This window comes from Thunnus thynnus, chromosome 24, assembly GCF_963924715.1.
Source record: "Thunnus thynnus chromosome 24, fThuThy2.1, whole genome shotgun sequence".
NCBI lineage: Eukaryota > Metazoa > Chordata > Actinopteri > Scombriformes > Scombridae > Thunnus > Thunnus thynnus.
In genome coordinates this window covers 17,201,245-17,228,236 of record NC_089540.1, presented here as the reverse complement: position 1 = coordinate 17,228,236, position 26,992 = coordinate 17,201,245, and the positions used below count along the sequence as shown (strand labels likewise).

The 26,992-nt window shown below is 39.8% G+C and overlaps 2 long non-coding RNA genes across 5 annotated transcripts in view; one reads left to right on the top strand and one right to left on the bottom strand.

Annotated features, from left to right (window-relative positions):
* The window catches only part of LOC137176995 (uncharacterized), a 196,219-nt gene that overhangs the window by 76,266 nt on the left and 92,961 nt on the right, over window positions 1-26,992 (bottom strand). For 3 of the 4 annotated variants that reach the window (XR_010925922.1, XR_010925919.1, XR_010925920.1), the window contains 2 exons: window positions 25,654-25,864; window positions 19,545-19,637 (listed from right to left, as the gene is read on the bottom strand). This is a non-coding gene — a long non-coding RNA (uncharacterized lncRNA). Of the gene's footprint in view, window positions 1-15,344; window positions 16,724-19,544; window positions 19,638-25,653; window positions 25,865-26,992 lie in introns of those variants that run through there. The other variant, XR_010925921.1, reaches the window with a different exon arrangement.
* Window positions 19,574-25,797, top strand: LOC137176996 (uncharacterized). The gene is made up of 3 exons (XR_010925923.1): window positions 19,574-19,704; window positions 24,517-24,552; window positions 25,662-25,797. It is a non-coding gene; the product is annotated as an uncharacterized lncRNA (long non-coding RNA).

The window sequence follows — 26,992 nt, the reverse complement described above, 5'->3', positions numbered from 1 at the left end:
CCGATGTAAAGGACTGAATCCAGTGAAAACATCTCCTGTCCAGATCAGTGCAATACTTTCTAACAAAAGAAGCTGCATTGCCCGCTCACTGTTGTCCTTTTCTTTTCTTTTTTTTTTTTAAAGTAAGAGTGAAATGGGTCTTGCTCGGGGCAGAGTAAGTGCTGACAAAAGCTCATCCCTGTGGCTTCAGCCTTTGAAACAACCTGCAGGAATTTGGAGCGGCCTCTTTGATCTCGGGATGGGACATTAGTATTCCGCTCGGATCATGTTTACACAGCTTGGAGTGACTCAGGAATGGATGAAGGTGCTGTGTGGACAGGCAGACGTGCAGTCCCGGGTCACATATGAAAGGAAATAATCCCTAGCGTTTGTTTTATGCTTCGTGAGGAGCCAGGTGGGAGGAGTTTCACCGCATCGGGGGCGATCCGGATCAGCTGTCAGTCACGGAGACGGAGGATGAGTTCAGTAGGTGATGCTTTCAGAGTCTCATCGTTTGACAATATGATGATAAAAAAGCCACAAATAAATACTGTTAGATATTCATTACTGTGTGGATTAGATTTTGATCAGACCAAATGAAATAAGGAAGGAAGGATGAACAAAAGGATGTAGGAGGGAGAGAGATGATTGGGTAAAGAAAAAAAAAAGAAAGATATATATTAATTGGGGAGGGAAGGCAGGAAGGATGAAGGAAAATATGAAAGCAATGAAGAAAGGAAAGATAGAAACGAATCAGGGATAATGTACCTGAAAGAAAGGAGGGAAAACACGGGAAAGGAAGTGGGGAAGTAGGAGGGAGAGGGGAAAGAAAAACGGAGAAGAAAAAGAAAGAAAGAAAAATAAACTGGGATGGCACATCTGAAGGAACAAACTGGTGGGAAGAAAATAACTGGAGTGAAGAGAGGAGGACGGAGGGAGGAGATACAAAGACGGACAGAAAGGAAACGAGGGTCAGAACTGAGGAGGGAAGGGTTGGAAGAAAAGATATGAAGATGGTTAGTAAGCAAAAAGAAAACTGGAGAGGAAAGAAAGCAAGAAAAGACGACAAAATAACCTGTCATAAACAAATTAAAGCAGGAAGAACCACTGTGTTTAACTTCACATCTAATCTAAACTACAAAAGTTAAGAAAACTAAGCTAAAAAGAAAAGAAAAAAGCAATCAAGCTGATAGTATCTCGTGTGATATTTCTAAAGTTTAAGGTGATGAAGATGACAAATTTACACTTTTTCCATTTGCAGGAGGAAGGCAGGCCTTACTTCAGCAGACAAAAGTGCTAACAGCAGATGAATTAAAGGTTACCAACAATATATGATGAATGTCAGGCGAATACAAATTACCACAGGAAGAAGAATAATGAAGGTTTTTTTTGCCGCCAAGCCAGGGGCCAGTCAATAATTAGAGGTGGCGCGGTCGCTGTCGCCGGCTTTCTGCAGCCTCTGCGGTTTGTCTCGGCTTTAATTGCTCAGGTTAAGACGGCCGCCCACGTCCCCCCATGCTAAACTCCGAAAAAGAAAAAAGTTTTCGACTGGTTTTAAAAAAAAAAAAAGACGAGCGGCGTCAAAGACTCACGAGATGGGGCTCGGGATTCAACAGGACACCCCTTCAACAATGTTTTAAAGTTTCTTCATCTCTTTCGTTTCGTGTTTACTTGAAGCCAAGCATGAGGGAGTTTGCTTTGATCCCCCCTTTCGCAAAAAAAAAAAAAAAAAATTAAAAAAATTAAAAAACAGTCCCAACCGTGCACGGGGAAGAAAGAAAAAAGGAGGAAAAGTGCCACGAGTGGTTGACAGTCGGTGCATATTGGTTGTTTTTTTTTTTTTTTTTGCAAGCAGGGAGACATAATCACACAAATAAGACATCAAAGATAGATTGAGAGTTAAAATATGCAGTTGAAAAATTATTCAGATTGCTTTGGCGTGGCGGGGAGAAAAATATTCCCTCAAAGTGTCCGACTGGATGAGATCAAAACTCTGTGATACTGTGAGACACATGCACGGATGAGAGAGGACGCTTTCAGACATGTCCGGGTTTTTTCTCTTTTTTTCTTTGGTTTCAGGGGCCTTGGCAGCTTCAGCATTTCATGTCGTGGTTCCCTTGACTGGAGGGGAATCCCTTTTTTTTTTTTTTTTTTTTCCCTTCCCTTGTTTTTTTGGTCACTGGCATGCAGCTCGCCAGTATGTCGCCGCACAATGTGAACTCTTCTGCCCTGCAGGTTGGCACAGAGAAAGCGACACACACACACACACGAATGAACGAACTGGCTGCTGCCTGCGAGTCAGAGCCAAAACGTTGCACCTGCGTCATGTTCGCTGGCTCCTTTCTATCCGACCACCACCTCTCCCTCTCTCCACCTGTATAGTAAAAAAAAAAAAAAACATCGACAAACCGGCGTTTCAAGCCAAGAGGATGCGTCAACTCTTGCGTCATGGAAATATGTCGCCAGCAGAAAAAAAAAAAAAGGAAAGGAAGGTTGAGTCCAGGCAGGAGCAAAGAGAAAAGCAGGAATAAGAGGAATTTATTCACCGTAAAGTGTTTTGTGTCTTCACTTCCTGGATTAAAGTCGTGTTAAATACAAAGTGCCGTTATCATGACAGGATGCACTTCCTGTATACGTATCTGAAAAAGCAAGCAGCTAATATTCAAAACAATATAAATCATACAAGACTGATCTGTACTTCTGTTGATTCTGTTATGCAAAATCAAAAGCAATATAGTGCCTAATAGTCACAATTATTTACAGAAATAGAGCAAAATAAAAATCTAGACTAGAAAAGTGAAACTACAGCTCATCATAAGCAGATTTAAACACTATATACTGTATTATTATCACCAATTATGATGCAGAAACACTATATAAATAGAATAAAGTGATGGGGCTGCAGGATGATGTTGAAATCATTATCAATATTACAAAGGATAGCTTCTGATATTGATATTAATTGCACAAGCACACAATTAGACGAAACAAAAAGTTCATTAAATGATTAAATTGAATCATTACTTTGGACAATAAATAATAACATTATACATATAAAATCATATAATAACAATATGACTCCTCTGAGAGCTGATAAGTGATCATTTTAAGCATGAAATGCTAAAAAAAGGACATTATTAGAAACTTTAAACAGGTTTTGACGCCCTCAGTTTTGCCTGTCAGGACCAGACACACACTAAAGGTCACTACTCAAACACCAGTCATTTAACTATTTTGAAAAACCACACTGTCAACGTGAGTCAGCATTTATACTGCTGCATTTTTGATCAATTGCAGTTAAACTAAATTTCTCTTGTAGATTAAGAGATGAACATGTTAGTGATGGAGTCTACTCTTATGGAAATTAAAGATAATCTGCTGATATTTCTAACGTTGGCATCAGAATAAAAACATTTTCTATGTTTGGAGTCTGCTCTTTTTCTTTTGGATACAAGCACACGGAAATCACAAAGATAACCGCTGCGTTATTGATCATTTATTTGATAAATAATCAAACGTAGCACCGTAGCTTGTGAATGGGGGTTGATGGATGACTGTGACAGACTTGAATATATTGCTATAACCTGACTTCACTGTCGCGGGGAAGCTTTGCGCCTCAGAAACACGAACAAGCTGTAAAAAAATAAAACAAAAACATTGAAGAAGCAGTGAGTTCAGTGATGTTAAGGGACAGAAAGTTTCTCTTTGTCTGAAAGCTCTTAATTGTGCCACAGAAAAGCTGAGATTCAAAGCGAGGCCCATCTCTCCTAATTAACACTTTGAAAGATAAAAGCAGTTTATTAAATCAATCAGGATGATGGTTGTTTGTGAATCCCAGCAGATAAGGACATTTGCATATTAACTTTGCAGTTCTAACCTACATTTGAGGATCTTCTGAGATTGTGGCCGGCTTCAATGTAAATATTTTCCCCTCACTGCTACTGTACACGTTTTAAAGTTTCATCGCCCCGGATTCTCTGGTGGATTTTCAACTCATTAAAAAATAAAGAGATGGATAAATAAGCAAACATATAACGCAAACAGACAAACAAATGAATAAACGAATACGGATATTACGGGCACTGGAGAGGATCTGCCAAAATTTGTGGCAAAGGCGAAGCAAAACAATCTGGATTTTTAACTTGCTGATAGATATTCCCAGTTCAAAACTAGGCTTTAAATTAACATGAAAGCAACAAATAGGCTCTAAAAGAGTATTATATGTGCCCTCCAGTTAATCTGGCACATAGTAAAGAGCTGTTTCAATATGTTCTGCCAAAATTTAACCTCCTGGTGAATGATGTATTTTCTTGATAATGTTTTTAAGGCAGTGTTGTGTTAAATGTTTATTATGTGAAGTCCTCGCAGCATGTTTCACTGCACTTTTATTGCACTGCTAACTCTACTCTTGATTGACATAAAAGGTATATATTTTGCTTATTTTTACCCAGTTTCATGTCAGGTTTGACTTAAACATGAGATATTCAATGTTCTTCTCATTGTAAACACCAAAACCAACGATGAATTGATCCTACAAACATGCATTCAAAGTCTTAGAGCTTCATTATTGTCCAAAAATGATATTATACGTATTTATAATCTCACAAACACACCGTCCTGCTGCCGGAAATACTCACTAGAGCACTAAACGTGGATTCATCCGCAGCTGAAAGTAGTCCCCCAAACAAATGCACCATTTCTTCCTGTTTGCTTGTTCAAAAAACTACAGTTTCCAGCTGTTTTTTTGTAAAAACTAACACTTTCAAAGACTAACACATTGTTGGTTGTGTTGACAAAAGTAAAAATATATAGAATGACATCAGTCTTATCCCTAAATTTAATGATTAGTAGTTTGGATTTACCTGCATGGATCATTTTAAGGCTCAGTTTGGTTAATATTTTCCACAATTTTTCCGCTTTTTCTTTCTAAACAACCATCCTCTCAGTTTATTCATTCAAATATTTGATTTATTACTTGAATTAAATGTAAATAATCAATTAATTTGCCAAGCAAAAGCCACTGGAACAGCACATCGGACCAATCGTTTGCAGGACTCGAAACTCCACATGGGGTCACTTCAAGTTCCTACAAGGTCAAAAAACAAAAATTAAATAGGTTTCTTCAACATATTTATGTCATGGTTTCCCTTCAGGCAACCTTCATTCTCTAAAGAGAATACTAAATAACTTCATAATTATATTACAACTCTAATTGCTGGGACCTAAAAACAGAGTCACAGGGCCTGGAAATGTTGGATTATCCTGTTTTAGAACATCAGCAGACCCTGAAACTCTCCATTAAAACCAGTTTTGGAGGGTTTTTGCAGCTTATTTCAGGTATTTCCTGTTTTTGTGGTCAGGATTGAACCTTCACCACAGATGGTAGACACCTAATATTCAAGAAAAGGCTGATGTTTGCAAACTGGTAGATCATTTCTTTGCTTTATCTCAAAGTAGGTCTTCAAGAAGGACATTTGCTGAGGAACTGTTGTATCAAAAGCTCGTCAGCTATTACACCTTCCCTGCATTCACAGCGATAACATTAGAAGCATCAGTCGAGAGAGACAGACAGCCACAAAGAAATCAAAGCTTGCAGATATTGACTCGGCCTCTCTCATACGGACAAGGAGGAAGAAAGAAACACCCGGATCGATACTAGTCGTTGCTAATCCTGGTACCTACACAACGGCGTCATTGTATTTCGATGGGTGGGCCGAGGCTTCGTTAGAAATCACCCCCCGCACAAAAGAGTCGCCATTCTTCGCCTCGCCAAAAAGGGGTCAAGCGTGTCGTCGAACCGCGCCGCAGCCACTCGATACTCGACTCGCTGACGAGATGAAAGGCCGTGTTTGGGCTGCTGATGACCTAACGCGCACCGATCCTCAGCTGTAATCAGTCCAATCTGCATTCACACAGACAAGAGGTCCAGATCTGAGAGCAGCTATCATCGTCTTATCTCCAGCAGAGAATAGGTGAAGCAGTATTGCAAGGGGGGGGGGGGGTGGTGGTGGAGGGTGTTGGGGTGGGGGGAATAAAAAAAAAAGCAAGTTACTCTAACGACTCCGGAGCCTTTTAATTGCGGAGGCTTGGATATTAGTTCAAAACCGCTCACTTCATGCTTGGGAACACAGTGCCACGGTGCCTGCGCCCTCGCCCAACACTTGTTTTATCTGCTTGCAGATTGAACTCACTTCACAGTAAAGAAAGGCCAATTAGGGTGCAAAGGGATTAAAAACACAGGGAGAGGAAAAAAAAAAAAAAAAAAAAAAAAGCGCCTTTCCATTTCTCTACTTTTGTGGTGAAGGAGGAGAGGCTATAGGGTGAAAATACAAGAGGGGAAGAAGAAAGCGCAGCACTTTATGATGGTGAAATTAAAAGAGAGAAAAAACGAAGGTGTGAAATTATTTCCTGCCTGTCGCACTCTTAGAGGGGGAAAAAAGTCCACCTTGTATTGCTTTTGAATATGGTTCGAAATATTGCAGCAGTTATTTTGGGATCTGCTGCATCGAAGAGTCCACCATCTGAACTTACGGAGTACAGTTACATGTACTGTGATGAAGGCCAAGCATGCACTAGGGTATAAAATGTGCAATGAGACAAGACTTCAAACTTCATTTGTTATGATGGATATGAACGCCTGCAACTTCCAGACCATGTAATCCATCTAAAAAGGTATTTTTTGGGATGGTTTTGAACAGTATTGACATTGGCAACTTATAATAAATATGATGTACGCAGGGTTTGCTGCTTTAGGGAGTATAAAAAAAGATAAATAATGGTGGATTTGCACTGTTGAGTAACAGTATATTAACACTGTATATATCACATTAAACCCACAAAGTAAGGATCCTCCCAGTCAGTGTTAATTCTCACAGCAGATTTAGTTTTAGTCGACTAAAATCTAATTTTTTCCAATTAATTTTCTGTATAAACACAGATTGCTCTCTCATTACAGACTCCTGGAGGAAACATTTATTTACCTGCTATTATCTAATGCTATTAAGGTATGAATGTGCAATACAGACACAGTTTTAACTGTTGTGATATGAAACATGTCTTTATTTATCTTAAAATCAAACAAGTATATGACCTTGCTTCTTCGCCAAAGACCATCTCAGACAATAACAAAATCACACAAATAAGAATATATAAAACAGAATAACTTTATTTATATTGCACTTTTTCAAAAGCAACTGTTAGAAAGTGCTTCACAAACAAGGACGAATGAAAGAAAAGTCAACAAATAAAATAACACATAAAACAGTTAAAAGTAATGATAGAATAATGGATAAAAGTAACACATAACATTAACAGATAGAATAAGTAACAGGTAGAATAATTAATATGGTAGATATAATGTTTTGGGAGGCGATTTAAAAGAAGGCAGTGAATTTTCTGGTCTAGTCTCAGGGTTGGAGCCCTTCGTCTTCAGCCTTGATCGGCTCAGCCAGGTAGCTCGATGCTCGGTACTGTTCAGAGCCTTAAAAGTCAATAGTAAAATTTTAAAATCAATTCTACAAAACCAGGCGGTGAAGGTTTGGTTAAAAAGTCTGGCGGCTGCATTTTGGACACCCTGCAGGTTGATTGGGCCTGAATAATTACTCTACTATCTCCGTCATCTTCAGTCGTTGAGACCAGTAATCCAGTGCGCCCCAATCCATTTAGCGATGCCCTCCTCCTTGTTGTCCATGTTGTTCTTTAGAGTCACTTTTATACTAAGAAGCAGAAGAGATGTTGAAATGTTCTGCTGGGATGCAGCAGCTTTATTTGCACTCAGTGACCCGACCTTGTCATCGGAGGTTTTCTGTATCTGTGAGGTTGAATAAGGGTCCTACTCTCACTCACACAGCTCCCAGTTGTCTCTACACTAAGTTTCTGCTCCTTTCTACCATCATAGTAGGTCTAACATTGAGTAACATTAACCTGAACATTACACTTATTATCTTTAGCTTGTCAATCAATCTAAGATTAGCAACTCTGGATCATTCACTTCTCTAACCAGTGCAGTGGTTCCTTCTAGCTTGTATTGTATCACAAGTTTAGTGAAAACACACCAGATCAGCTGATAAAATAGCGTTAGCTTGAAAAAAGAACATTTAATGGTGCTTACCTTTGCATGAACTTCAGGATGACTCGTCCGCAAATGTGGCTTCAAGTTTGTTGCGCCACACGGTTCACAAAGGGTCGTGTTTTCCTTGACATCAAATGTGAAATGTATCCATATGTGTGATGTCTTCCCAACTTTTTATTGGTTGACGAAAGTGTCAATAGTTTTAGTCATCATAAATTAGTTTTTATTTAGTCGACGTTGCATTTTCGTCAGTGGAAACATATCAATGAAAACCCTGTTCCCAATTAGGATGTGCTCAATGTTTTTGTCTTTGCTGGTTGAAAACAACAATTATCTAAATTAAATTGTTGGTGAACACTCTCTATCCTTCGTTATATATTTACCTCACTATATCAATAAAGTTATCCAACAAAGTAGTCTGGATGTTTGGATTCAGACCTCCTGTCCTGTTGCAGAGCCACAAGTCAGAGTTAGCTGTTTTATAACAGCGTTTTAGGGTTTAGAGGATGCAGGGTAGTGCAGAAACAGATCTGTGCTTTCCTTCTCTGTTTATTTCCTTCATATAAACACGCTCAGAGCTTCGGATCCGCAGGCCCGACCATTTATCCCCCCTCTCCGAGTGGGAGCCCAGCTCTGACTTCCTCTAATAAAATGATTACCAATCTCTGGTAGTGGCTCACCTCAGATGCACCGTCCCCGGGAGATGTCCAAGGGATGCTATTAACCAGGGAGGAGGGGTTGGGGGGTTGGGGGGTGTAGAGGGGGGGCGGGCTTCCCCCAGCAAGGAGCGTCTTTAACATAAGTGGAGATGAGCGTAACCGGATGGCGGAGGGCGAGGGGGTTTCCCCAGGAACGGCGGAGAGCGGCAGGAAATCGATGCGTTGTTTGTTTATTGGTCTGACCTCCGAACCTCTCGAGCTCTACATCTGTCAACCCCCCCCCCTCACCCCCCCACCACCACTCCTCTCTCCTCTTTCCATCCTCCCATCTTCTCTCCTCATGTCCTATTTTCTCATCTGGGTTCAGTCTCATTTCAACAAACGAGTGCATTTGCATTAATATTCAAGGGCCTTTTGAAAATATCAAATAAGTAAATTCGTTGCATCTTTTTTGCTCCTGATTTGAACCGACCGCGACTGAACCTTCGGGTCACGGAAGCGTCTTGTTTTGCAGCTTTAAACACTCGCTTCAGTTTCTTGTTTCATATTAAATGCTGATTCTTTCCAAGCAGAAAAACCACAGGAACCTACACTTCCCATAATGCAACAAAAAAAAAACAGCACCCTCCAGGTCTGATAAATGTCAGATCTTTCAAACTGCATGCCCCTAACTCGTGCTTTCTATAATCCCTGCCGATTACATCACTATGACATCATCAGGGCCTTTTTTTTTTTTTTTACCCTCAGTATTGAGAAAGCTCCTTCAGAGCACACAGAAAACTTTATACAGCTGTTTTTACAGGCTGAGAGGAACTCCTCATGACTAGTAAACTGATCTTTATGTGAAAACTGGTGGTGAAAATTGGAACAGGAGAATACGAACATAAAAAAAAGACTTAATTAGAGAAGTATAGAAGAAGAAAAGAGTAACTCTTTGTAAGTTAACTCAGTTCTGCAACAGTCGTATGAACTTTACAGTACAACTGAATGAGCAGAACTCATTTATTTACGGATATTTTTGCAATTTTCTACAGTTAAAGGTTCAATCAACAACTAATTTTTGTAGATTTCTGGATACTAGCATCCAAAATAGTTTCAGTATTCTTTGCAATTAGGAAACACTATCATTGTCTGGTGGATCTACAGAAGCTGCATCTTCAAATAAACCAAAGGTAGAAGTACCTGATGAAGCAGCAGAGCTTTTGTTTTAATTTTCTTCTTTAAAACATGGCAGAAAAGGTGTCACCTCTTTTAAAAACGCTGGATATCTCAATTTGGAGGTCAAATCTCTCTGTGCAGCTTCGTCACTCCCCTGAATCCAAAAAAAAAAAAAAGGAGACAAAAAAGAGAGAAGACCTTCCCTCCCTTCTCTTCTATAAACAGAGGAATAAGGACTTCCAAGATTCAGATATCCGGAACGTAAAGGTCACCCGAATCTTAGGACTCTTAGTGATGCTAATGGGGCCTAATTTGAAATGGAATTTTATTCACATCTTGAAATCCAACAATGAGATTTCATTCAGATGTAGCAGTCACTTTTTACTTGCTTTAATGATAAGTAGGTCCAAATGCAGGGGAGAGGGGGGGGTGAAAGAAGAAAAAAAAAAGATCCCCAAGGTGCTTTGACTCTGTTCTTTTATTAATGACTTGAGCCCTTTTGTGACCGCCGCAGAATCGTTTGATGAATCATTATCGTGGAGAAAATCATCACGACTGATCATATTAAGAGGGGAACGCAGTTGTTTTGCAAGGCCTCCTCTCTTGTCCATTGTGAATTATTGTCATTATCATTAGCATGAAATGAATTCTGGCCTTTCAAAAGGGGGAGCGCTGGTACGAGTTAATGTATATTCATCCGTTGTCGGGCCACAGGCTTGTTTTGTCTGTTATTGTAGCTGCTGTGCGGCTCTTTGAACCCGCCTCCGTACGAGGACACTGATAACTGCGCCTCGGCAAACATCAACCTTGTTTACATTAATGTCTGCAGACTGTTGCAGGTCGACTCACGATCCATATCAATTGTGCTCCAGTGAATAAATTCCGGTGGCGAGACATCAATGAGGGCCCGATCTGTATTATAGCAACATAAACAATACATTTCTGTGTGTCTACTGCCACTGAGGGCATAATAGAGCTATATTTACTCATATTTCTAACATGGAGAGTCATGTGACTGGCTGCATGAGTTCAGGGGTTTACATTCCTCTCTGTTGGTTTTAATGTCACTCCAAAAGTAATGTGTCTGGTCTCTTCACATCGGGGACGTTTGGGGGACACAGAGCCAGATCGAGAGCAGCATCTGCAGCCTGCTGACTGAACGGGGGCCCCCCTCCGGCCCTACCTGGGCCCTGGCTGGGCCAGTAGCCACAAGCTGGGGAGGGGAGGGGGGGGGGGGCGGTTAGAGAGGAGCAGGAGGGGATGGGAAGGGAAAGGCAGCCGCCATCACCGTGATCTGATTTATCCCCGGGCCGGAGACTACAAATGAGTACAGACAGCTTTTTCATAGCCAAAAGACACATTTGCATCCGTGTGCGTTTGTGGATATGTGTGTGCAATCGCGGAGAGGGGTGGGGTTGGATCACATGAGAGAGTTTCATAAACAGCTCGCTCTCAGCGATGAAAGGCTGACACAAAAGTACACAAACATAAATTGTTGCATGTGTGAGTATACGGTGAATATACAGTGATATGAGCAGCCTGTTCTTCACTCTTAAGTTATTTTTTGTGCTGCAAACTGCTGCTGAGAATGAAATAATTCAGATTTTTATAAGAAAGTTGGCATGTTTTCTGCAGCACATAATGGGAGCGCTTTGAAGTTGCTGTTTTATGATCATTTAGCGCGGCTGTTTGCAGATTTAATGTTACACCTCATAAGCACATACCTCCACTGTACTCGGATAAAAACCTCAATAATGGCAAATCTGCTGTTTATCACAGTTTTATGAACTCATTTTTGTCTATAACTAAACCCTAAACAAGTGAAAATTCCAGTTTCCAGTAGAAATCAACTTGTTTCGACAATATTTTTTTTTTTAGAAATGAGTGTCTTTGTCTAGAAACAAGACATAATAAAGCAGGTTGCTGCACTAGAACAAAGTTAATTTTCTGCACTGGCAGACTTGTTTTACAAAAATAGGTTTAACAGGCATCACTAAGCCACATAACAACTATGTACATAGAGGCTAATATGCAAAGCAATCAAGGGCAATAAGCTTACATTATTCCATACTTATATCCACATGTATTTTTTTATTGCCATATTTACATTTCACAACTAAATCTATGTATATACTATAGTACTGTGATATTCGTATGTTGGCATTTATAGTTTTATTTCCTTTTTTTGGTTAAATTTGATACTGTATATTTGTATATATTTTGTTGGTGACTCAGTACTTGATCATAGTTGCACTTGCAATGATAGTAAAGTGCTCTTCAATCTTCATCTTCATCAATTACAGACAAAAAGCTGATAAGAAGGAGACTTTTGCAGCGATTGTATCGCCGTTAAGTTAAAATGGCTCAAAACTGATCATTTCTATGACCATCACAGGATAAAAAGCCTGTTTTTATTTGAACAGGGTCAACATGAGAAGTAACTAAGTACAATATCAGGTATTTTTTCAGATAATTATCCCTAAACGGGGGAAACAATGTGCAAAAACCGGATTTCATGAGCATATCCAACTGAAGTGTGTTAAGTTGAGTTTTACATCCCCAAAGATTTAATGTTAAACTTGGATAACCCTGGATCTAAACCTCCTTAATTCACAGTTTATATGGACGATTAAGGGTTTAAGTGACTTTTATGAGGCTTGATTCCTCAAAAAAGACAATGGTACAAATTCCAATATCAGACATTTAGTCTTTTTTTGACATGTGCAATATCTAGAAAAAGGTGATTTTAAGCCTTAAGTTTCTTTAGGGTATCATATTAAAACTAGTTATCAGAGGAGTTTGATACAAATTGTGGTCAAAACTGTTAAATTCTCGACTCCGTTTCAAGATGAAGCTCCTCAGTGACAGGAGGTGAAGTCATGCCGCAGACCTGAGAGCACTGAACTTTCCAGTAATTATTTTACGCTCGGGTCAGCTCTGGACAATATGTCAGCCATCTGCCGGCATCTGTGCTTTCTCCCACTAATAGACTGAAGCCCCCACCCTCTACCCCCCACCTTCCTTGCACACCGCCACACACGCACCCCCCCCTCACCACACCCCACCCCTACACCGGACCACCACCGCCACCGCCGCCCTCCACCGCAGCCTGGAGCAAGCGGAGCCGGGGGTGAAACGCTAAGCAGGTCACATGTTGTCTTTCAGCCATATTTGGGTCAGGCCTTTGGCACTGGATGAGGGGAAGCTTAATGCACGGAGGCAATGGATAATAATCCTCCCTCCAACACACACACACACACACACACACACGCTGACATGAAGATGAATAAACAGACATACACATATTGTACTCATATGACTTTCCTGGATGCTATTTTGCCTTACAGGGCGTGAAATTCCTAATTTCTCTGAGATATGATCCTAATTCAGGGTTCATTTAAATTCCCGGAAAGGTGCTGAGTACTTGAAATTCAAATTTAAACATCCAGGACTGTATATTGGCATGAAACAGAAGCTAACGGCAGCTTTAGCAGAGCATATGTTGCATGGAACATATGTCTGGAGCATATGTTTAATGCCAGAAGAAAAAGGGCTCACACATGTCGGCGATCACAGGTAGATGAGATCTTAAATACGGAGCAAAGAGGACAGTTTAAAGCGAAATCAGAGCGTGAAGAAACGGTCTGTGTTCATCTAGTTCTCGTATTAAAAAGTCTGAACTTTCCTGAGCTGCGAGGCCAAACAGTCACATCTAATATTTGGGGAAATATATGCAAAACCGGACTGCAAAATTTGCTCCTTCCATTAAGATTAGGACACAGCACATATATCTTGGACGACTAGAAAATGTGTGAATGTAATACAAAAAGTAAAAATATGAAAAAATAAACTTTCTTTTATCAGGAATTCATTAGGAGAAAACTCGGGGCGTTGTGTTTTTTTGATGGTGTATGAAGTTCTGGGGGGCAGAGGCTGAGTGCGAGGGTCTGAAATGTGATCAAATTTCAAATACATTCACAGTCATGGCAATTTGTACATTTGCATCAAACTTCTGGCGGACTTTTGACGGTAAATGGGATGAGTTTCGACACATTTGCAAAAAAAAATGCCGCCGCATTTCGGTCTCCTCATCAGCACCGCTCGGCTCCTGCCCTCACTTAAATTCAGATTGGAAAAAGCAAATTAGATGATGTGATGGATGGAGGGGGTGGCACATGTTGGCTTGTTCAGCCCAGTGGAGCAGCAAAAATCAACAAAACAGGAGGCAACATGAGAGAGAAGAGCCCGAAAGGTCACAAGAGGTTGGCCGTGCTTGCTGTCAGCGATGGATTTATCTCGGTCCGCAACACTCATCACCATATTGTAGACATTCATACCTCGGTGTACAGCAGCCAAGTCCCCTTAAAGAGTTTCCAGACTGAAAAGCGAGACACTTATGATGTCTTGAGTGGTGACACGTTTGCACTTTTCTCCTTCCTCTTTGCAATCACACTAATTACTTGCACATACGTTTTTTCGACTTCTGGCTTCCTTTACAGCGCAGAAAAACCCTTAGTGTGATTCTTATCTCAAAGTGCAGTCAGACAGGCGTCAGATTTGGCTTTTTGAAGCCCCGGCGTTATGACTTCATTGCGGTTAGAGCTGCACTACAGGTCTCAAAAAAGCACTATTAGGGAAGACTTTGAAATTTAAGGACAAATGTTGTGCTCAAAAGAAACTTGTGAGGATGTACAGATGGGTGAGAAAATAAAGGTAAAACCTGAATGAAGCAGTGGAGAGACGTGTATATGCTTCCATACAGGGCAAATAAATCTAGTTATGGGAGATTTTGGAAGAATGTGTTAAACCCTAACCTCTTAACCCTAACCCTCTAACCCTAACCCTAATCCCCTAACCCTAATCCCCTAACCCTAACCTCTTAACCCTAACCTCTTAACCCTAACCCTAGCCTCTTACCCCTAACCCCCTAACCCTAACCTCTTAACCCTAGCCTCTTACCCCTAACCCTAACCCTAATCCCCTAACCCTAACCCCCTAACCCTAACCTCTTAACCCTAACCCTAACCTTTTAACCCTAGCCTCTTACCCCTAACCCTAACCCTAAACCCCTAACCCTTACCTCTTAACCCTAACCCCTTAACCCTAACCCTAACCTCTTAACCCTAACCCTAATCCCCTAACCCTAACGTCTTAACCCTAGCCTCTAACCCCTAACCCTAACCTCTTAACCCTAACCCTAACCCTAATCCCCTAACCCCAACGTCTTAACCCTAGCCTCTAACCCCTAACCCTAACCTCTTAACCCTAACCCTAATCCCCTAACCCTAATCTCTTAACCCTAACCCTAATCCCCTAACCCTAACGTCTTAACCCTAACCCTAACCTTTTAACCCTAGCCTTACACCTAACCCTAACCCTAAACCCCTAACCCTAACCTCTTAACCCTAAACCTAATCCCCTAACCCTAATCTCTTAACCCTAGCCTCTTAACCCTAACCCTAACCCTAAACCCCTAACCCTAACCCTGTCCACCACCATCATAAAAACAGCAATTTAGGGAATATTTTTGGGGTGAATGGTGTTCATCATTCCTGAAGAGTTTCACAGATTTAGAGAATCTATGACAAGAAGCACTAAAGCTGGTCTAGACACATAACCTGGTATCAATCTTCTCATCTGACTCTCGGTAAAAAAAAAGGGAATTTTCCAAAGGTTTCATCTAATCCCTTTCCAAAACTAGTAAATGATTTACATTTCACTGCTGCGTTTAGGATCAACAAATAGATAAGAAAAAACCTGATGAAAAATGTTTTTAAAGCAACTTTTATGGTCTGCAATATTTTCCAAAAATATCAGCATATGTCACAACTCATGAACCATGAGCTATCCGCAAATGTCCACTTACAAAGCGATGAACACTACTACATCTGTGGGTGGTTAAGATGGATAAGATGGATTTTCTTGATCTGTTATTTCCTGTATGGAGTATATATCACTCCAGTGACAGCACTAGAGTGCAACACACATGACCGTACACATGGGATAAAGAAAGAACAAGTGGTAGTCAAGGTACGGTAGCAGAAATATGCTGATTCGAGAAGTGAATGTGATAATTATTCTCCTTTTTCTGAAGCATTTTATGCATGTTAATTCTTGGGGAAAAAAGGACAGTGGAGTATTGTGACGAGTTGACAAGACGCTGCTGGTGTGAACAAGAATAATCTCAAGAGACTCTGTCTGCTCTGCTGAATTTGTATCCACAGTTGTTGACAGTTGAGAGTCCTTGCTATGACTTTTTTAGACCTCTTGGTGTGGAGTCACGATGGCTTAAATAATGGTTTTTAGCAGAGAAAGTCATATCGAGTGCAAACAAGCTACAAGTTCAAAGGTCAAGATTGAAGGTACGCATGAAAATACTACTCTCATAAACTCACAGTTATGTATAACCTCTATGTGCTCCTCACAGCTCTCTCTGTGCTTACATATCTGCATGCAGATAAAGTAGAAAAAGAGAAGAAACGGTGAACGGGCAATCGGGCGAGGCTGTGCATTTCATCATCATCAAAAAAAAAAAAAAAAAAAGTTCAAAACCTCCAACTTCTCCCCTCCTCCTTACACCTCCTTTCCATTCCCCTTTCCTAAGCACATTCAAATGTGCAGGTTTGTTTTGGGGATAAAGTCAGCCGCTTTGATCAGTGCTAATTAGACAGCCTCTGCTTTCGTTCGCTACCTATTAGGGTTGGGTAGGTTATCATCATCCTAATCTCTGGGCCGGTAGCCAGGCGAGGGTGCTGCGATCCTGAAGGAGCCCCCTCAAAGCCGTCTAAGGTGAGGAGGAAGCATGATGAAAGGGCCGTCTCCTTTCAGTACAGATCAATACGCTCCTCTCCTTTGCCTATGGGGGATCAAGAGTTTGAAACACAAAAGGGTTTTTTTTGCATAAAGATCCAAACAATGGTTCACAAGACATTTTTTTTCTCTCTCTCACTCTCTTGCTTTATGCTTTATACTTTCTCTCGTGCACTTTTTTTTTTTTTTTTTCCTGCCTTCCCTTCAACTTTCCTCTCCTGGAAGGAGGAGGAGTGGGGCTACTTAATGAAGCTGGAAATTTTGATTTTAGCAGTTCAAAAACGCCCGCAGGAGGCAAACAACCAAAAGTTACAGGGATTTCTTTTTGAGCGTGTTTAGCCTTTACTTGCTGGATGGCTAGAATTTATGTCTCATGTGTAAGGATTCACTTACAGACTCTCAATTACTGTTTAAAGTAAACAAATGTCGTCGCTCCGCCAGACGTACATCGTATGTTGACATAAACAAACTTATGTATTCTCTGATATTGCGTAATGCTCTTTTAATACTCCACAATATAGATTTAATCCTCCGCAATTTTTTTCATACTTCAAGCATACACGAGGGGAAGCTTCTTGATTGGTCGCATCCAAGCACTTGTACTTTGTTTGGTCAGTTTAGCCTAAACAACCAATTATGGATTAAAAGAAATATAATCCACAGAGTATACAGTTCAAGCATTTTAGTCTATTTATGAGGAAGTAAAACATGCTCTGATACTTTGTGTAAATAAGCTTGACTGTTTGAAAAAGCAGACTGTGGCTACACTTGACTCAAACACTTTCTTCTTGCATGTAAGATTGACTGAGGTAATGTTTCATTAACCCTTTAACACTGGTCCAACTTAAGAAATGGACTATTTTTGATTGTTAGATACTTGCAATGATTTTTTACAGTAGTTTTTTTGTCACATTGTCACACAAGTTGTCACATTGTTGGACTGCCAGAGTGCTAAAACTGCACTAATCAACATTTTTTACATTATTAATAGAAAAAGATGACTACATGTACTGTGAAAGGCGTCGCTCATCATGACAAATTAACTAATATAATTATCACTTGACTCCTTGGAGCATTTTAGCGTCTTTCAGCTCAATGTTTTGGTTCAACAGCCCCTAACCTTACTGGTAAAGTCTCTCCTCTCTCATCAGCTCATTTCCAGCTGTAGCAGGAGGCTGATTTCAGTAAAAAGCTCTAAAAAGCCTCTAAATGGTGGCAAAAGCATATAGCAGCTAAAGGATTTTTCTCAGGAGTTGGTGAAGACCAAAACAGAGCAAAAAGAGAGAATGAATACTGGAGTTACATCCATTAGGTGGCCAGAAACATGACTCCAAACAAATGATAATGTTCTATGTTTGCTACATGTGTAAACAGGCAACTCTTTGCTAACAAAAATGACCACAATAACAAAAGAGATGAGAGTCTATACATATAATATATGTAACTTTTGTAGCACAGAGTCTTATGGGTGAAACTGTGGGTGGTAGTAAGGTTAAAGACTGAAGTAGAGATGGTTTTACAAAGGGCTGATTATCTTGATTTGTTATCGATCAACTGATTAATCCAGTTCTGACCCATTTCCAGAGGACAGGTTTGATGAATTTTTCAGAGAATTTGTTTAAAGAAGGTCTAACGTTAATTATAGCTTCAGACTTTTACATGATTTTATCTAAAAAGGCATTTAATTGGAGAAAAAAAAGTAGAAACAAGACATACTGTACGCAATATTCATCTGAGTGCAATCTTCTGTGGAAAGACTCTAGTCACTTCACTATTTTCACCATGATTATGTGACCCCCTTTTTGCAAGTAATTTCCCCTGGATTAGAAAAACAATCAATCCAATCAAGACTAAGAGAGGAAGGGGAGAGAGAAAGAAGAGGGAAGAAAAAAAAAAAAAAAGATTTGAGAGGAAATCTCTCCAGAAGTTGTTGGGCGTTGCGGGAGAAGAGAAGAAGGAGCAATCTAGAGGGCCGGCGTATATTTCCCTCTCAAGTAATTCATTTATGTCTTCAAAACTCTTTCAGAGACCAGAGTTACTGTGCCTTTGTTGTGCTTTAAAAAGCTTAGCCGGTCTCTATGAAGAGAAGCAATGAGAGCACTTTAGAAAAAGCTACAAAGGGAACGGACGGGCGGAGGAAGAAAGAAAAAGTGAATGGCACCACTGATAAAGTTGAGCAAATTAAGTCATTGACCTGCGGTGGAGATTAATAGCAAACAAGGTGCCCCAGCTTCACAAGTAATGAATATTCTTCAAACGGCATGCAGGGGGGATGGTGAGGGAGGGGGGGGGGGGGCGGCAGATAGGGCCGGCTTGATGCGGATGACATTGAAAGTTGTGGAGAACAGAAAAATTCTGTCATTTTTCATTTGTATGCAAATTCGACTGTTACACAAATTAACCCCTGAACCCCGGTGTCAGTCCTCATCTTGGGTGGAAGCTGGCCCCCCGCCGGGGCCCTGTGGCCGCTATACCCACCCAGACTTCCCCTCGCAGGTCAGCGGCGGCTTTAAAACCCTCCACAGGGAAGGTTGAGACTCACAACTCCACCCCTTTTGTTTACTGCTCTTATTTGGCGGGAAGATGACCTCTTAACTCCAGAGATGGCTAATTTGTTCATCCACGGCGATGAAACTTCAGAAAGTCCTGATTAAAGCACAGATATCTTTATTTTTAGTGCATCAGAATTACTTGACTGGACTGTTTCTAGAGGTGGATGATGCTGATACTGAATCATGTCTGATCTCATGCTGTATATCCGTCAAACTGAACCACCGCACGTCTGTTTCTTCTCCCATTTACTCCCGCAGTTACTTTCACCAGGCTGGCACGATTAAAATGCAAAATGCCGGCTGTGTAGCACCCACCTTGGCCGGAGCCGCCGCAGCTAATCACTCCCTGCTGCTTTAAGGTGGACCTCCGGGACAGAGAGCAAATCCTGCTTCACTCCGCAGCTGCTCCTGCAAATGGTAAAGCTCTCTCAGTACAAGTCAAATGGTCATGTCAGCTTCTCTTCTCACCTTAAAAGTAAGTGTATTTTCAAAATCTGGACACTGCAAACGCTGCCAACGCTAATGTTCAGGTACTGAGCTGCTACAGGCTGTACAAGCCACGTAATCTTTTTCAGTTAAGACTTAAAAATAGCACCAAAAAAAAATGACTAAGTGGTATTTTGAGCACACTGTTCCTCAGCAGACAGACTCACATGACACACAGACGTGCTTAAGTAGTTACAGGTGTACAGTTACATGACCTCATCAACAAGTATGAGATCAACATCACAACTACCAATAGTGACAAGTCATACTTTCAGAAAAAAAAGGTTTATTTTTAAGTTGGAACCTCCCCCCCCCCCCCCCCAGATTAGTCCGGTTTATACTTATGTTAGCATGTTTACCTTCTAAATCCTTAAATCCCAGACTATTCCTACACAGTATAGCAGCATAACCTTACATGTGAATCTAAAATACCAATAATCATCTATCAAAATGATGACAGATGCAACCAATACTTGATATCTGTCCGTATAATCATCTTGCAGCATCTTAACATTTTTAGAGCTAGAACCATTAGCTTTAAAAAAACAAAACATGAATTGTGTCACTACTACTATATGGACTAACATAAGCTCTCAAAATTCAACCACAAACAGTATCTATGATCATATAATTATGCAAATGTAACTGATCCAACATCACAAATACTGGTTCAGTACTTCTGCACCTCTTTATTTCCTCTTTTCCTGTCATTTACATCTACATATCAGTCTATATGTGCTGCTGTATGTAGCAGTGAGACTATGAGTTGATGGTTATGACTGTAGGTGCTTTTGGTGTTGATTTTTATAGAGCTTGTTGGTCTATCAGGAGTGAATGATGTCCTCAGACAAGCAAGGTGTTCAGTTAGTTATTGAAATATGATGCAAAGTTTTGGAAAAAGGCTCTACATGATTTAAATTCATTGTATTTTTCAGCTAATTTGTGAGTCCTGCTCTTACATCTGTGTATTTATCACAGTGTTGGTGAAAGTGCAGCTCTGTGTCTGTCCCTCAGAGGTGTCGGGGAAAAGAGGAGACAGCCCTAAACAAATTTCACCATCTGCGGAGGAAGGTGGCAGCCGTGCAGTGATTGACCCCTTTAATTGATGCGGCTTTAATTATGATAATCGCCTGCCAAAGTTGCTGTTGTTTCAGCAACTACCCCCCCTCCACCCCCCCTCCTCCCCATGCCTGTTTATTTCAGCAGTGTTTCATATCCTGGCACCCACGGGTGCAGGTGTCCTACAGATGTTTGGTTGCCTCCCCTTGATGCTGTGCAATTTGTTAGCCTCTAATCAGCGGCCACCTTTGCATTGCTGCAGTGACACGTGCGGAAATTATGAAAGCAATGGAAAGTAGATGTTAGAGAGGGTCGCTGGAAACCTGCAAATCAAGGTCTCTGATTTCCAAAACAGCAACATTTCATAAACAAATTAGATTTTTTAGCAATGAATACATTTCAGACTTGATTTTCAACAATTTAGAGTGACCTCTGACCCCACGGTGCTGTTGTAAACTCATTTTCACAATCATTTTGATGCACATTCTGGTGATACTTATGATGATTAAAATGTCATTTTATAGCCACATTTATTTCATACTACAAATTGGAGATATTTAAGTTTTTTACATGCTAGAACCTCCATGTTTCACAAATACCTGAGAATTACTCAAGGTCTGAATACAAAACATGCTTTTTTTAATTTGTAAATTGTAAATATAACCTTCCCAAAATACTAGAAACCTGTTTCTGACTGGTTTTAAAAGTGACTTGAAGGATGTGAGCAGTGGTTCATCATGATCATTTATCACAAATTACGTATATTTGATATTATACAACTTTTTAACACTTTGAGCATCCATTGGTTTCCATTAATTAGTTTATATTCTAGTACAATAATGAATTAGCAAATTTGTAAAAGTTGCACAGTGAACATTAAGTTTGTGTTAATTATGAGGTATCATAGTGCAGACTTTTCAAATGATTCTGCATTTATATTTTACCACAAAACATCATGTAATATGGACAAAAATTGATACACTACTCAATCAAGTCTGAAGAATCTGCTCAGAAATGAATGAAAACCTGAGAAGGAAAAGTGCATCCGGAAAAATGGTCAGCAGTAATGTAAATGATATATTATACTGTATGTAGTTGAGGAGCTAAAACATCTTAACACACAGGTACAGTAGATTAGTTATACTTTCAAAAAACCAAGAACAAAACAAAACAAATGTATCAGTTTTATACTACCTAACGTGGCTGAAATCAAGGTCTTTGGTTAAGAAAATAACACTTAAGCAGCTTAGAAATCTCTCCGTGTAAAAACAGAACTTCTAAAATTGATTTCTAGTATTTCAGATTAAAATGTGACTCTTTCATTTTGAAAAATGTTCGTCTTGGTTTATGACAATCATACACCGACATCTATATGTCGTACCGCATCACTGGAGGTAGTTATGATAAAATTATGATTTATTTACTAGATCCTCCTTGTTTTGGAAATGTGGAACTTTTAAGTTTCATATTCCCAATGTGGATCCAGTACTTCTTGGAATAAAACTCTTTAAATTCTGTTTACATAGAAACTTTTGCAGGAGGAAAACCGCTCCCAACGCCACATCACGGTGGCAAGAGCAGTGAGTAAAATGGGTTTAGACAAACAAACAAACACACACACACACACACACACACATAAATACACTGAGCGGCCACCAGTGGCTCTGCAGTAAGTTTCCCTTCAAAGGATCCCCTCAGGATAGACTGTGCGCGAACATAATCCAAGGCCCCTTTGAAGTGCACACTTGAAATGTCTTTTGGCTCGGCTGCCGCGAGTGGCATCTCAGCCCTTTGGGTTATTGGAGAGGAGAAGCGCTCCTCGGCCGGCTCGAGGTGGAGAGGCAGCACCTGGTGGTCCCTGCTGCCTCTCCTCGCCGCATTTCACACATTTAAAGTACACTGGGTGCTCGTCTTCCTCAGCCGCCTCGCGACCGCAGCCAAGAGGTATAAACGGTGGCACTCGTTTTCTGCCGGATAAAGCACAAGTACATTTTGGAGTGGATTTTAATAAATCCAGTGTGGCTTTGTCGCGCGGTGGAGTTTCACTTGTACCACACATTTCTCTGCAGGCAGAGCTGCTCTGAGGGCATGAGCAGGCCTAATCTCATTGGTGGGGGGGTTAAACCTGGATGGGTGGAGTTAAAAGATACATAATGTTTAATGGACGCGCAACATTGGATACACCAATGAAAGAGTCGAGAAGTAAGTAAAGAGGAAGATAACATGATGGATTTAAGCACTGTGAGACGCTAGGAATTACGCTCATATTGGACAATTCTGTAGCAGTTGAACATTATGCAGAAGTGTGGCGAGGCGGAGAGCGTATCCGACTTTCATGTGGGGAAACGAAAGTTTGAGTCCGTGACCCTGATCTTTCTTTAACCAAAACTATTTAGCCTGGCTGATATAACCATGCCAGCACGTAGATATCGATCTTGGCTTTGTAGTCGGGCTCATTGCCATTTAAACTGGTTTTGTTTGTTTTTTTGTGTTGTTTTTTTTTTTAAGCTTGAGACCAATGTTCCCCATTTGACATCCAAATTTGGCAGCTGAATTGCAAAACTTGTAAAAACAAGACATGTTGTCTTCGCCTCTTGGGTTTGAGATTATGTCTGCCTTCAGGAAATGTTAATAAAACTGAAATTTATGAAAGCTGATATAAAAATGGAAAAAAATATATGTATAAAGGTTCAAATATGGCTCTTCAATGAGGGTTTATAGTGTAAAAATACAGAATTTACAGTAAAAATTTAAGTTAATATGAACATTTAAGAATATTTAAGTGCTTTATTGCATTTTACAAATCAAATTACGCTATCTAGGAGACATTTTTTTTAATATTTGGTATTTTAAACTCAATGATTAGTGAGGCAGCGCTCTTGTTTTTGTAGTTTTTGAGAGATTGTAATTATAAAATGCATACTTCTCTTAAAAAAAACTGCATGTAGAAGGTTGATTTCTTATTTGTGGGATGTTGTTAATCATGTAGTAAAACATTGTGCATTTATTTAGAGTTGGACTGATGTAGCAGTTAATGGATATTGATCAGATATTGAACTTTTAGTCACACACACTATCAACCAGCATCATTCACCAACAACAGAGGTGAAAATATATATTTTTCTCAGCTTCAGAAGTAAATCTGCACCCAGACTGAACCTCATCATTCCTAACCTTGGATTTAGATGAATACTACCGACAGGTGGCACAAACACACACACACACACACACCTTCAGCCCAGAGAGGCAGTTTTCATCCTTCCCGAGATGAGAGGTCACATTTTAATCACCAGCTCTCCACATCAGCACATCCGACCACATTCAGAGTGCTGCCCGTGTCCTCCACGAGAGGCAGATAATCAACCCTGAAGTTGTTCAGGCAATTGAAAACGTGATTAGATGCTGAACACCGAGTCAAGAGCCGCTGCCGCTGCTGCTACATGAACATATGTCGAGGTTGTTTCATTTACCTTTCCTCCTCCTCGGCTACCCGTCGTCAGGTACATCAGTGGGACCAACGACCCTCAAAATGACTGCACATAAATGCTTGTTTTTCTGTCTTTATGTCTTTACTTTTATATGATAAAAATGTCTTTTACAGAGAGAACAAACAAACTAAATGCTTTACAGAAACTTATTTTTGTTGTTTTGTCTGCTTTAGAGGTCATAAATTGATCTGCATTTGGAAAAAAATAAAAAATCAGCTCTGTGACCTTTGCTCTTGTTCCTTGTAATTTTGCAGATTTTGGATTTGAAGCAGGAGCCAAAAGCCTGAAACGTGAGTTTAATGCAAAACGATAATTTTTTCTGGCATGTGCCAGAAAAAAAAACAGCAAAAGATGTTGAAAAGCGAGACATGACGAGACTACAAATGTCTGAACGTTGAACTTGTGAGTTCTCTTCAGCTTTACTTTGAGGTATCAGATCTGTCTATGTGTTGACGAAAAACTCCTGATCCAAAAGAGAATATTTAAGTTTGTGAGGAGAGTGTTGACTGATGAATTTAAGGTGGAAAAAAAACTGAAAAAACAAAGTTTGGGGGATGAAAAACTAAAATAGATTGGGGATTATTATATAGCTTTATAATGTTGGACTTAAATGTCCTTATTTGTGAGCAGTTCCTCCCAAAAATGATGTTTTATAAAGAAATACAGATGTTGTTCTGTACTAGATCCATTTGTTCTATATATATAACATCATTCCCTTGAATAGATCTGATAAAGTGGCCCTTTAAAGGGAAATATGCTTCTTGTAAACGGTCCAAACGCTCACACAGCATTACTGTGTTTTACTGTGATTCTTATTAAATTTATAAGAGAGATGCTGTTTCAGACGGAGGAGAAACGGCGACTTTGCGTCTGACTTTATTGAGCCGTTACTGGTCTGCATCAGACGGCTGGAGTGTTCTGGATAACCAGTCTGGACTGTGAAACGCTTTTGTGTATTATTCTCTTTTATTTTTATATACGGTAATATGAAGCTACTTTTTTTTCCTGATTGTAATTCTCAATTTATCTAAATGTTGGCAGTCGTTTTACTGTGTAATACGACATCTTATGTATTGATGGTTTGTATTACTTAAATTAACTTTGCTTTTAAATGCAAAACTTTTTTAAACTGTGAGGAAATGTCACTCATTTCATATTATAAATAAACAAATCTGAGTAATGACACTATATTACATTAATTACATGCTTTAGTAAACTAAAAAAAGTTACTCATGTATTACAGGAAATGTGATTGCCGTCTGCACAGATGTATTTTTAGGTGAGAGCTTGTGTCTGGTCTGATAGGTTGTGTATATGATATGTGTATACGTGTGCCTGCCTGCCTGCCTGTGTGTGTGTGTGTGTACGTGTGTGTGTGTGTGTGTTCTCACCATCTTAGGACTCCTCTCAGTCGAAGGCGAGTTTCCAGAGGGAAGCGAGTCGTGACGCCCAAGTCCATCATTGCGATGGAGGGATTGAACAGAACGCCGCAGGCTGCAGAGATGATCGAGGAAGTCACTTTCATGCTCGGCTCCGCTCGGCTCTCAGGAAAAAAAAAAAAAAAAAAAACCCTCCACCTCCAGGCTGGACGGTGGAAGAACGCTGAAGGAAAAACACAGAGAAAGATAGAAACAGGAGAGAAGAAAAGGAAAATAAAGGACGAAGAATTTAAAGTTTTTCATACCAGTTCGAATTTTACTTGAATGCAGCTACAATAATATTAAATATGATAATAAAGCAAAGTCAAATATATATTACAGGAGGATGAAAGCATGATGTACTGTAGAGGAAAGGCCTCAACAGTCCAGGGGTCCCATAACCTGACACGTTACAGTGTTCAGTCTAAAGAAGAAGAAGTATTCAGATCTTATATTTAAGTAAAAGCATAGAATAGTAGTATAATAATACTTCATTACAAGTGAAAGTCCTGCTTTTACTCAAGTAAAAGTGCAAAAGTTGTACCGATATCAGCAAAACTATTATTTATATGCAGCAGGATGGTCCTTTAAATTACATTATTATTATACATAATTTAACTGGTATATCACTACTGATGCATTCATGTAAATTATCATGTTATATTTAGCACTTTTATTGCTCTTGTGTGTCTGTTTTTCTCTATTATACCTTCTTTTTCTTCTTCTATGTCCTTTTAAAATAAAATATTACCCATTTTAAGTTACGACTTGCTGTATCTGTGAAAAAGCAGCTGGATAATACACATTATAATATATAATTTAACTGGTATATCACTACTGATGCATTCATGTAAATGATCATATCATATTTAGCACTTTGCATTATGATTTTTATTGCTTTTGTGTATTTATTTGTATCTCTTTGCTGTTTTTAGTGCTTGTTTTCTTCTTTTATGTTCATTTAAAGTAAAATATTACACATTTTGAGTTACTGTATCTGTCATAAAGCAGCTGGATAAAACACAAACATACGTGGACAAAATGTTGCAGAAACTTCCAAGTGGCACAAATCTCTCCATGTTCTCACTAGAGACACATGCAGTACATACATGTGGTGAATTTTAGGGTGTAATATCCCTTTAGGATGGTGCCATAGTATTATTTGGTAAGAGTAGGTATCTCTCTCTTTTTTATTTTTTTGGGTTGATATCATGGTTTGGAACAAAGCTCATGATGACATGTTTTCTAAATCCCGCTGCCCTCCCTCGACACAGTTTTTGAGGAGAAGTCTGCACGCAGGAAAAAAAAAGAA